This window comes from Equus quagga, chromosome 1 (genome assembly GCF_021613505.1).
Source record: "Equus quagga isolate Etosha38 chromosome 1, UCLA_HA_Equagga_1.0, whole genome shotgun sequence".
In the NCBI taxonomy this organism is placed as follows: Eukaryota; Metazoa; Chordata; class Mammalia; order Perissodactyla; family Equidae; genus Equus; species Equus quagga.
In genome coordinates this window covers 819,933-831,115 of record NC_060267.1, presented here as the reverse complement: position 1 = coordinate 831,115, position 11,183 = coordinate 819,933, and the positions used below count along the sequence as shown (strand labels likewise).

The window sequence follows — 11,183 nt, the reverse complement described above, 5'->3', positions numbered from 1 at the left end:
CCCCACGCGGCCATTCCGAGCGCGGCCCGCCCGGCCCGGCCGCCGACTTCCGCAATCAAAAGGCAATTTCCTCGTCTCGGGGCCGAGGAACAATGCGCCGGGCGGGGGGGCCCGAGGAGCCGCCCCCGAGCCGCCGGGGTCCCAGGCCGCCCCGCGCCCGCGCCCGCGCCCCCTCCCCGACTCTCGCTGCGGCCCCGCGGCCCGGCGTGCCCCCTCCCACCCTCGCTCGCACCCCTCCCCCAGCGCCCCCTCCCCCAGCTTCCTTCCTACCCCGCATCTGCTTTCTCCGTGTCTCTTCCCGGCATTAAACTTGACCCCGGCCGACTTCCCGGCCGCGCGCTCCTTCCTGGAGCCTCTTCGCGGAGCGCTTTGCCCTTCTCACCTCGAAGCGCTCGCGCGTCCCAGCGCGCATCCCCGACACCGGCAAGACAAAAGACCCCAGAAGCATCTGTCACTGTCAACTTGACCGTTTCCTGCCGTTCACTTTCCCCTTGCTCTTGTGTAGACGTCTGTGTCCTCCCTAAATCTTAGGACCAGGAACGAATGCCGTCGCAACCAGCTGTTCAGCCCGCAGGCGAAGCCCGTCCATCTCCCACCATCCAGTAGGTAAAGCCCCTCCCTCCATACTTCAAGAGACAGAAACTCTCGTTTGTGGAAAATACTACTGACGGCTCAGCTCCCCCACGAATTACATGAAATTGCAATTCACTCAGTTTTCAGCACTGACTTTACACTTTTTAGTGGCTGCTTCAGTACCTGAATGATCGTGTATCTGAAAACGGATTTTAAGAGAGTTCCCAATAACCGAAGAGCAAAAATGTTCCGCCGTACACAGGCGATGACAGCAAAGGATCAACAACCTTCACCATGTCTGACTGGTCTACTTTGGCTGCCATCCTTGACAACTGCCAGGAGAGATGAGAGTCCACATTTCAATTTTCCCGACAGAATACTCTGGAGCTACACCAGTTAAAGCATGACATAGTCCCTTCTTTTTCAAATAGACAGATCATACATAAAGCTATATTATTGGCTACTATATTGGCCATGTTTCCTTCAAGGAAAAAAGTGAAAGTTGTTTCAATTCTTTTAGAAAATATGTTTTTTAAAAATCTCAATGAAAAAATGGAGTTTCCACTCCTTCAAAGATTCTATAGGCTTTTAATCTGCTGCCAGACAAGAGATCTCAAATCTCCTTTTCAAGTTAGTAAACACTCAAAGAAGGTGGAACCTAAAACATGCGTGTATTTCTGGGAAAACGGAATCCTTCCTCCTTCTCTGCCCAGGTCACTTGTCTCACAAAAGAGGCTTTGCCCTCCGTATTTTGGCCTCAAGTTCAATGGCTTTTCACAGCCTGGCATGCTCCCAGGGACGGCCCCTCCTCACTGTCAGGTGCCTGGAGCCTGCGGGGGCTGTCAGCCTGCACAGGGGTCTTCTGTCAGCTTGAGTCCTTTTCAACACCACTTTTTCTTTTCTTGCTACCTTCAGAAAACAATGTGGTTTCCTTGTCTGCAAAACCGGAGTAACGCCTGCTCTGACTGCTTCCCAGGGGGGCCATGAGGCGTGAGCAAGATCACACGTGCTAAGGCACCGCTGAAGCTTTAATGCGAGGTGCGGTGTCACTTTGCCTGGTGATAGGGTGCCCACAAAGCCTGCTTTTTGCTCTCGTTCAAAGGCACATAGGTCGCACTTTCTTAACTTCTGCTGCCTGTCCTTCTCCTCGTCTTTTCCATTAAGGTTTATAAAATTTTCTCATAAATTGCCCCTTAGATTTGGAATCTTCTCACCCAAATATACTAAATACTCTTCAGTGCTTGGCAAAAACCTTCAATAAATCCTCTCTCCTCCAAGTTTCCTAAACATCTTTTTTTCCCCTCAACACTTCGTGCCACCAACCTACTCTGCCCTGTAAGTTAATTTTAAAATTACACTTCATTTCCAATATACTGTCTGGGCACTAACAAAATATCCTCTAACCACACAGTTCAGACTCTTCCAGATTCTGTCATTCACAATGGTCTGCCAAGAGTGCCCTTGGGAACAGGAATTAGGAAAAGAAGGAGTGACTTTTGTAAATACAATGATGTTATTTGTGATCTGTCAGGGAGAGACGCATGCAGTTAGAATCATGGGCTGTCTTCCATCTATTTCCACATCCATGCACGTGAAGCATTCTGGGATACATGAAGGACAGGACCAGGGGCCACAGACGCTTCGTTTCCAAGTCTGTAATTGCCAGCTCTTTTTTCGAGAAGCTTGAGGCCCACAACACCCCCCCCCCCCCCCACCCAATAACTGCGGGTCCTAAGTAACCCGTCAGAATTAACTTTCACGAAACAATGAGGGGAAGTTTAAACTCAGGCTTTTACTGATTACATTTTCCACTTAAAGGCACTTGTATTGCTGTGAGAAATTAGAATTTTAAGGGATTTGAGGCAGTGGGACTCGGAAGAGCTGCCAGATACCATCTTTTCTTATCAACTTATCAATGAGAAGTTTATTTGAAACTAGTGTCCAAAGCATAAATAAATGGATTCATTTTTTCTTTGTTCTCAGCTTTGTTTGGAATTCCTCCACTCGTTTGAACCCATTATCCTGCATAATGACACTGTGTCTGCTTTAGAAGTTACCGCATTCCAGGAATTTGGGACCAGCCTCTCTGTGACTTGTCAGGGGACAATGTCTTCTCTGTGCCATGAGGAAACCTTTCCCAGACCGCACGGGAAGGGTGGGGCTGCTTCTGATTAGACATGAGTGAATAAACAGCTGCCTTTAAAAAAAATTGTCCTGGCAATTAATTAATAATTGTTCTAATTTACATATTCACTAATTATGAATTCATGGATGAAGACTCGGTTCTTGTCACATGATGAACATACATGTTGAGTGATACAGCTGGTCAAGGGGGTCCAGGGGCCACACTGTGAAAACTGCTCCCTTAGATCAGGCTTTGAGCTGGGCGTGGGGACAGCTGCTGCACGAGGGGAGGGCAGTGGACTGATAAGGTTGATTGGTTAATCCTGCACTCATCACCCGTGACCTAAAATGTCCTCATGACCTGGCCTCTGCCCACCCCTCACCTCCCTCCTGCTTGCCTCCTATGCTCCAGTGGCCTGGGTGATGATCACTTACTCATTCATTCTACAAATACTCACTGACCACATACTGTGCACCAGGCTCTGGTTTAGGTTTTGGAGACACCTCCTCAGAACTGATGTTTTCCTGCCCCAGGACCTTTGTGCCTACCATTTCATCCTCTGGGACCACTCCTCCCCAGGGGCTCTGCTTGGCTATCCTCCTCTCAACTTTTAGGTCTTAGCTTAAACACGCCCAAATGGGGCCAGGTCCTTTCTGACCGCACAAGGAAAGAGTGTCCTTTTATAATTTTTTGTCTCAGCAACCCATTTGTTTAATTCTGAGCATTGACGAGATTTGGTAAAAATCTAATTATTGATACATTGTATTGTCTGCCTTCCCTGGGCATGTGGGGGTTCTCTGAGGGCAGTCTTTGTCTGTCTTGTTCAGACCCTGGCATGAAAGGAGAGTTTCAACAAATATTTGTTGAGTGGATGGATGAATGAATGTATGATGCATCTTTGTAGCGGCTCAGTAAATACTGTTATGAGAAAAAATACTCTAAACAAGTCCTTCTAAACAAGCTCCTGCTGGATGCCTCAGCTACCATCCGGGAGGGTGGGAGGGAAACAGGAAGAGGGAAGGGGGCACGAGTAAAAGGACTGATTTTTAAGAGAAAGAGAAATCAGTGGGAAAAGATGAGGATGAAGGGAAGATGGAGGGGGGACCAGGAGAAAGGGGAGGGCGGGAGGGGGGTCCTCGAGAACAGTGGTTCCCACAGGCAATGTCACATCATCGGAGGACTTGCTGGGAACATCAGTCCAGGGGCCCTTCCTCAACCTGAGGGGTCAGGATGGCTGCGTTGGGGCCCAGTAATGCGTGTGTGCAAGTGTGTGTGAGCAAGCCTTCCTGCTCCAGCTGGTGAGAAAGAGCTATTCAAACTCCAAAAAAGTCTTAGATTGTCAGACTCCCACCCTAAACCCTGAACCAGGGGTCATTTTATATTAAAGAGAGTTCATGAGTTTAAACTTCACTGAGCTCTCCGGTTACAAGAAGCTGTGTAAATGATTTAGAAGGTCTTAATTTTAGAATGTGTCAAATAAGTAGATTGGTGACATAATGTATAAAATACAATAATATATTTAAAGTATATAATATGCATGTTATACATTATAATATTATCATAATATATAATATGCATGTTTTGATATTTTTAACTTCCCAATAAAGTACGGATGCTCAAGGAGAAAGGATCAACAGGCTTCCAACTTATTAAGTGTTAGATGACAGGCCGATTCTTTTCCTCCGAGGAAGCACTTCTGTTATGCGACTCTTGTGTGTGTTTCTCCAGATATTTTTAAAAAGAAGAAAGCCTAGCCATCAGGGAATGTGTCAATTAAAAACAATTTCAAGATGGCAAATCCTTTTCTGAGTTTTCATTTGAACTGGCTCAATAGCAAATTACGGCAAAAGTGAACACAATTTTAACCTGTAGCAGGTGGCGCGCATTTAGAAAGAAGCCCATTAAAATTCGAGGTGAGATAATTTTGATAAGCAGTTTTTTAAAAAAGGACCACGACCATCCTGTTTTGTGTTTAGAGATACCATTTTGGGATACTTATATTTCAAGGAATCTTTCTGGCACCCTAGCTTGTAACCTTCCTAGGTCATAGGTCTCCAGGAAAATGGAAATGAGGAAGGCATTTGAGGGTCGGTTGCAAGGACTGCACGAAGGTGTGTGTGCTACGTACAGCGCAGCCCCGGGCTGAAGGGCTCAGCAAGGTGAGACCCTGTGATCACGAGTTGATAATTGTATAAGAACGACAATAACTGTGGATGCTGAGCACCCGGTGGTGCTAGAGAATGACGAAGTCTGTGGATGAGAACGTCCTTCTGGGAACATCCAAACGACAATAAGTTATCGTTGCTTCAATCTCGTGCCCAACAGAACCTCTTTGGTAGATGAACAGGAAGACACAGAATGACTGTTGGTGGCGCCAACTTTCTGGACCCTGGGAGGGAAGGTGGGGGCCCCGGATTTGCCTCCAACAGCAGGCTCTCCATCTCTCAGACACATCTCCAGGGTTTCCTGCCACTTTTTTCTACACTGATTTCTCACCCTCCTCCCCTCCCCCAGTTTTCTTCTTTTAATCTGGGGGAAATGGGCTTTGCGTAGCTTTTGTCGTAGCTGTGTGACCACACACAGACAGACAACTTAAAACTGGAGGAGGCTGTGGGCTGGTCACTTTTTCAACCGCCAGTGCTGCTGCTGCCTCTCGTCCCGCCCCACCCTCGGAAACGAGTGCTCACATATGAGCCCGGTCAAGGCGTCACCGCCTCCTGAGGGGCTGTCTGTGGGCTGGCTGGTGCACATGTGGTTCCAGGAGCCGGGTCATGATTTTCACGAATATCCAAACCCTAAGGTGGTAGGTAAACAAAACATAGCTCACATCGGCTTAAAGGAAGAGGAAAATAAAAACAAAAAGAAACGATGCCCCGTTTCCTCTCCCTCAGGAAGCGATGATGGGAGGGTGCAGACTCTGTCTTCTTTCCTCTGTGCATCAGCTGCTGGAACATTGTTTCCCATGAATTCTCTGGAGGTGGCGGGGGGCTCACTATTTGGCCAGGACACATGCCTTTTCTGGCTTTCATAGCGTGATCTTAACATTGTTTTAAAAAACTGGGGTAAGTAGGTAACGTTGAGAAAAAAAACTTTATATGTAAAAAACTCCAGATTTTTACTTTTCTTTGAAAAATCAAAAGTTGGAGGCCTGCTGGGCCCCCACGCTGCCTCTTCGGTGCAGCTCCCCCTCCCACACTGCCCTGCGGGGGAGCAGACTCAGGGCGTCTCTGAGGGACCAAATGGAAGATCAAAGGATCTTATCACGTTTTTCAAGAATGTGACGATAAAGCCATTGCTAGATCAGAACCCTCTTGAAGGGAGGAGTAACGTCTCTTCATCATGTGCCCATGTCCCAGGCTGCTCAGCCTCCACGTCCACCTCACACTGACAGTAAACGTTGGCGCCCCAGCTACACAGGGGCCTGGAAGCACAGAACGTGTGAGTCTGACACACAGCTGCGCTCTCGAGAGGCTCCAGTGCAGACCTGGAACCCTGGCATCACAGAAGCCACGGGCACCCGCACATCAGCCTCACGACAAACCAGCACCGAGCAGCTCCTGCTCCAGTGGACAAACTGACTCCAGGGAAGATGGAATCCTTCTCGAATCGTGGGGAGGTCACCTGATTCAGGCCACCAGGGGCAAAACTCTCACACAGCACACTCCATGGCTCCTCGCCGCCACTCTGCTGTCCTGGGCTGGAGCTCAGCCTCCAGAAAGAGCAGCAAACACAGACGTCCACAGACACACAGACGTCCACAGACACACAGATGAAGGCAGGTGCCAGTAAAGCCACACACGCGGGGTGTGCTCCTCGGCCCAGATCTGTGGGAGATCCATCAGGAGAGCCTGGGTGAAGAAACAGGTGTCTCTTGTGCACCCCCAAATAGAGGGGTCCCCAGTCCAGCGGAGGATCTTCTGGGTTTAGCAACGTTGTGTTCTTGCCAGCTCCCCAAAGTGTGGGAAGAGTGGGAAGCACTTTCACTTCAAAGACACTCCTGCAATTCCAGCGTCTGCCCTGCGGTCGATTTCGCCAAGCTTCACGACGACTGGCCCTTGAGGCTGTCAGTCCGCGGGCGGGTAGCATGCGGGTGCCCCCACTGTGCAGCCGGGGTTACCCGCCCAGATCTGAAGAGCTCAGCGCCTTTTCCAGGGTTCTCGATCCCATCTCCATACTTAGCAGCTGGCTCATCCCCCAGCGCTGTCGCTTGTCTTTATTGCTCTTTTTTGCAAATTCACCACCGTTTCTCTCCCGGTGTCTGTGCTCTTCTCTCCGGCCCTCTCTCCTCCTGGTCCTCGAGGAACCAGGTCTGAGCCGCTGGGCTCCCTGACTCAGCGGTGTCCACTGGACCGTCTAAAAGCCCTTAAGCAAACCACTCTTTCTATTTTTAAACTTTTTTGTTTTGAAATAATTTCGAACTTAGAGATAAGTTGCAGTAATCATACAGAGTACTTCCACATACCTTACCCAGACACATGTGGGTTTTTTTGGACATTCTGCCAAATTTGCTATATCATTCTCTCTTTCCCTCTGAATGTGATATTTTTACCTGAACCATTTCAGAGTAGGCTCCATGTATCCTGAACTGTGTGTAATCTCAGTAAAGTAATCAAATCCAGGAAAATAAAAATTGACATAAGGCTTTAACCCACAATCCACACTTCAACTTTGTCAATTGTCTCAATAATGTCCTTTTTAGCACTTTTTTGTTTTTGTTTTTTTCCTCTATTAAGGATCCCACCCAGGATCCTGCATTACATTTAGTTGTCAAGTCTCTCAATTGTTCTCAATCTGGAACAATTCCTCCGCCTTTTAAAATTATCTTCTGACCTCGGCTTTGGGGAGATTCGGCTCAGTTCCGTCTGCAGCATCTTCCATTTGCGTCTGGGGGTCACTTGCAGGTCCGTGTCTCCAGCAGGACCTGTCCTCTTCTCTCCTGCTCAGTCTTCTCTCTAACAGGTGATTATTCTCCAATGGATCACAACCCTACCCGCACATTAGCATCAGTGGGTGGGCTTCCACTCTGGTGCTGAGGTCCCCCCTCAGTAAATCCTGACTGTGGGTCTGAGGCGGAGTTGCAGAATCAGTACTTTTGAAAAGCTCCCAGGTAATTCAGATGTACTAAGGCCAGGGCAGGGAGCCACAGCCTTCCCGTCTCTGTGAGCACGTCCCGGCTCCTCCTCTGATCCCTTCTGCCCTCGCTCCACCCTTCTCTCTCCCACTGCATCAGCCTCGCCTGGGGGAGACCTTGGCCGCCCGGGGAAGCCAGCGTGCCAGAGAAATGCTGGCATGGAAAGAGCATTTCAAGGCACACGTTCTGTTTCATGGTTGCATTTTATGTGCACACGATAGATTGTGACAAAATATGAACACAGCCTTTTTGTGCACAAAATGGAGAGTAACGTGAATCACCTATAACTAAGAGAAAATGAAAGAAAAGAAAAACCCTTGAGATTCTAAAGCCGGAGGAGGTCGAGTGAATCATAAGCCACGTTATGCTATCGGCACGTGCTAAATCAGCTGGATTTAGCGGAAAACTGCAGCCGTTTGTCAGAATTAGGCTCAAATGATGGTAATTCTGAATGAGGGTCTTTGGGGACCCACCCCTCTCACATCTACTGCTCCCCAGTGCAGCCTTTCTGCCCCACCAGCAGCCTCAGAAGCTGTCTGTTTCATCCCATTGGCACTCGATAGTCTGGGGTCCTTGTCCACGAGGAATGAGTCGGGGATGGTTCATTTCTTGGGTTCCTCCATCCGTGCTCTTCTCCCCCCAGGGGTTTGCCTCAGTGGAGGGGATACTGTCCTATCTTGAGTTCTGGCCACAGAACAGTGGTGGCCGTGGGAGACCCCTGTGTGACCTAAGCAACATGATACGGGAGTTTACCCCAGACTAGGGGTGGGGGTGCATTTGCCGTCTCACTTATGTGGAGACTCCCTGGGCTGTGACCTCTTTGAAAGCCAAACAGAAGGAAACACAGAACCATCAAACCCAGAGCAGCACCACGAGGGCCATTCCTGAGCCGAGGAAACGCAGTTGCTCCCCGAGGCCGGCAGACGGTGGGGAGGGGAGGAGGGCGTGTGTCCCAAACAAGACTGAGGGCTTTCAGCAGAATCAGAGGCAGCCAGGAGCGTTTCTAGTGCAGGCTCAGCATCTCGTCCCTTTCAAAGCATCTTCACACAGAGCGTTAGCTCAGCCGGCTCTCCCCAGCTGCACGAGGGAGGCAGAGTGGGAGAGATGCAGAAGCAAGGAGGGGTGGGCAGTAACGGCCACACTGGCGAACGCTTCCCCGCGCAGCCAGAGTACCAAGCACTTCGCTTAATCAGCCTCTAACCCTCAGAACGGTCTCATGAGGCAGATAGAGTACCGAGATTACACTTGTCTCAGAGAGGCGCAAGGACGACCGCTTGAGCAGCTAGCAGCTGACCCACCGGCGTTCAGACCAGCTTCCTCCGACCCACCGTGTCAAACCACCGCCGCCGCCATCACAGGCTGGGCCGGGTCCAGATCGAGCTTCCGAGCCCACCGCTCAAAGAACGGGCGCAGGCTCGTCAGGTCTTGAGGTTGAAACGGACTCCAAGGGCCACCCCCCCTTGGGGCTGCTTCTCTGCACTCAACTCCCCCTCCTGCCCCCACCGCTGCCTCCCTCGCCCGCAGGGAACTGCTGCTACGTGCAGGGCGCAGTTCTGACACCTGCCTCTGGTCTGCATACATCCTGACTCCTTCTACAGACAAGCTCTTGTCCCAGCACCTTTGTCCTTGTGCAGACACACAGCCACGCGAGAGGCTATGTGAAATTGTAACGGCAGCAGTGATGTTAATCAATTAAATATTAGCAACATTCATTAAACACTGTTTTCCAGGCGCTACTCCTGGCAAGAGAGACATACAAATTCACTTAATTCATGTCCAGGGTGAGAGAGAGAGTTGGGAAGCGAAGGACTGGCCCAAATTCACAACCTTCCCAAGTCAGATCCCTCACACTAGCAGGTAAGGACGTGAGCAAAGAGGGAGAAGGAGAAAGGAGGGAAAATTCTTCCACAGAAAGAACCAGCCTGGGACAACTTTGAGGTAGCGCTAACAAGCGGTCGCTAGGCTCCAATCATGTCCTCCCTGGCTTCGACCTTCATTAACAGGACCTCTGTGTGAGAGAACGAGGTGACCACATATGCGTGTGTGCAGTGTGTGTGCGTGTGTGCCCTTCTTGTTCTGCCACTCTGATCATTTGACCTTAGGCAAGTCCTTAACCTCTTTAAGCGTAAACTAGGCATCTGCAAAGGAATAATACAACGATAAATACTATGATAGATTGTTTAATGACTGCTGATTCCTCCCACCCAACGGTATGCCCTTCTGCACTGTGGCTTCGCAGCTCTTCCCGTCAGGAGGTGGAGGCTGTGTCTCCGTCTCTCAAAGCTGGCCTGGCTTGTGACTGCGTCGGCCCACGGAATGTGGCCGAAATGACATCCTGCAATTCCAGAGCCCAGGCCCACAGAGACCTGTAGCTCCCGCCTCTGCCTCCCGCAAAGCTTCCCTGAGCCACCGTGTCAAGAGGCTGGTGCAGCCCACCGGGGCGGAGCCATTGGAGGGGAACTGAGACTCCGAACCTGCAGCCAGCGCCGACCCGCTGGCCACGCACCTGAGGCTGCTGTGAATCTTCCCGCTCGGCTGACCCCCAGGCTGAATGCAGCTCCAAGAGTGACTCCAGCGGGGGGACCACCCACTGCCCAGAAAATCACGAGAAGTGGCAGACTGTCATTGTTTGCCACTCAGTGACGGAAGATGGTCAGAAGCACCACTCCTGGAGTGCGTGAAGCGCTCAGCACAGCTCCTGCACACAGCCCTGGCTTCGTTTTCAGCCCTAGATGCTCCTCTTTGCAGACGCTGTGTAGCATCTGTCGTTCACCCCTATGTCGCAATGAAAAACGGCAACAGCAGCTACTACTCCTCAAACGCTTTCTAAGGACCAGGAATGCCTGTGTCCTCTCCCCCAGGCCTTGAAGCCCTCCAGGCGGAGTGCCCACTCTGGGTGAGGAGATGGATGCATTGAGAGCTTACGTGACTCACCCAGACACTGCCCAGCAAGAGGCGTTCGACGCAAAGCCCGAGTTCTCAACCACTCTGTTCTGACATGAGTCAGGTCCTCAGGAGATATCTGCCGAGTGCCTGAAATTCTCCAAAGTCACTAAATTGAACAGTAATCATTGCCTCCTTCGCTTCGCTCTCTTACACTTGTGTGTGTGTGCTGAGGTGGGAGTTGAACGGTGATTGAGAGGCGAAAATGGGGGGAATTCGAAGAGAGAAAAAGCAACTGGATAATTGGACCCTGAATAAAACTATATATATTAGAAAACTGGAACCTATTAAATAGTAGATACACACAGACTTCAAAACACTTACGCAATAGAAAAGCATGGCTACTCAACGTGACCGTCTCACCTTGGCGGTGGATGGACATTGGCGGTGGATGGACATTGGCGGTGGATG

At 50.2% G+C, this 11,183-nt stretch overlaps 1 protein-coding gene across 2 annotated transcripts in view; it reads right to left on the bottom strand.

The window, feature by feature from the left end:
• The window catches only part of PTPRB (protein tyrosine phosphatase receptor type B), a 106,030-nt gene that overhangs the window by 80,943 nt on the left and 13,904 nt on the right, over positions 1–11,183 (bottom strand). The gene's annotated exons all lie outside the window — the stretch shown is intronic.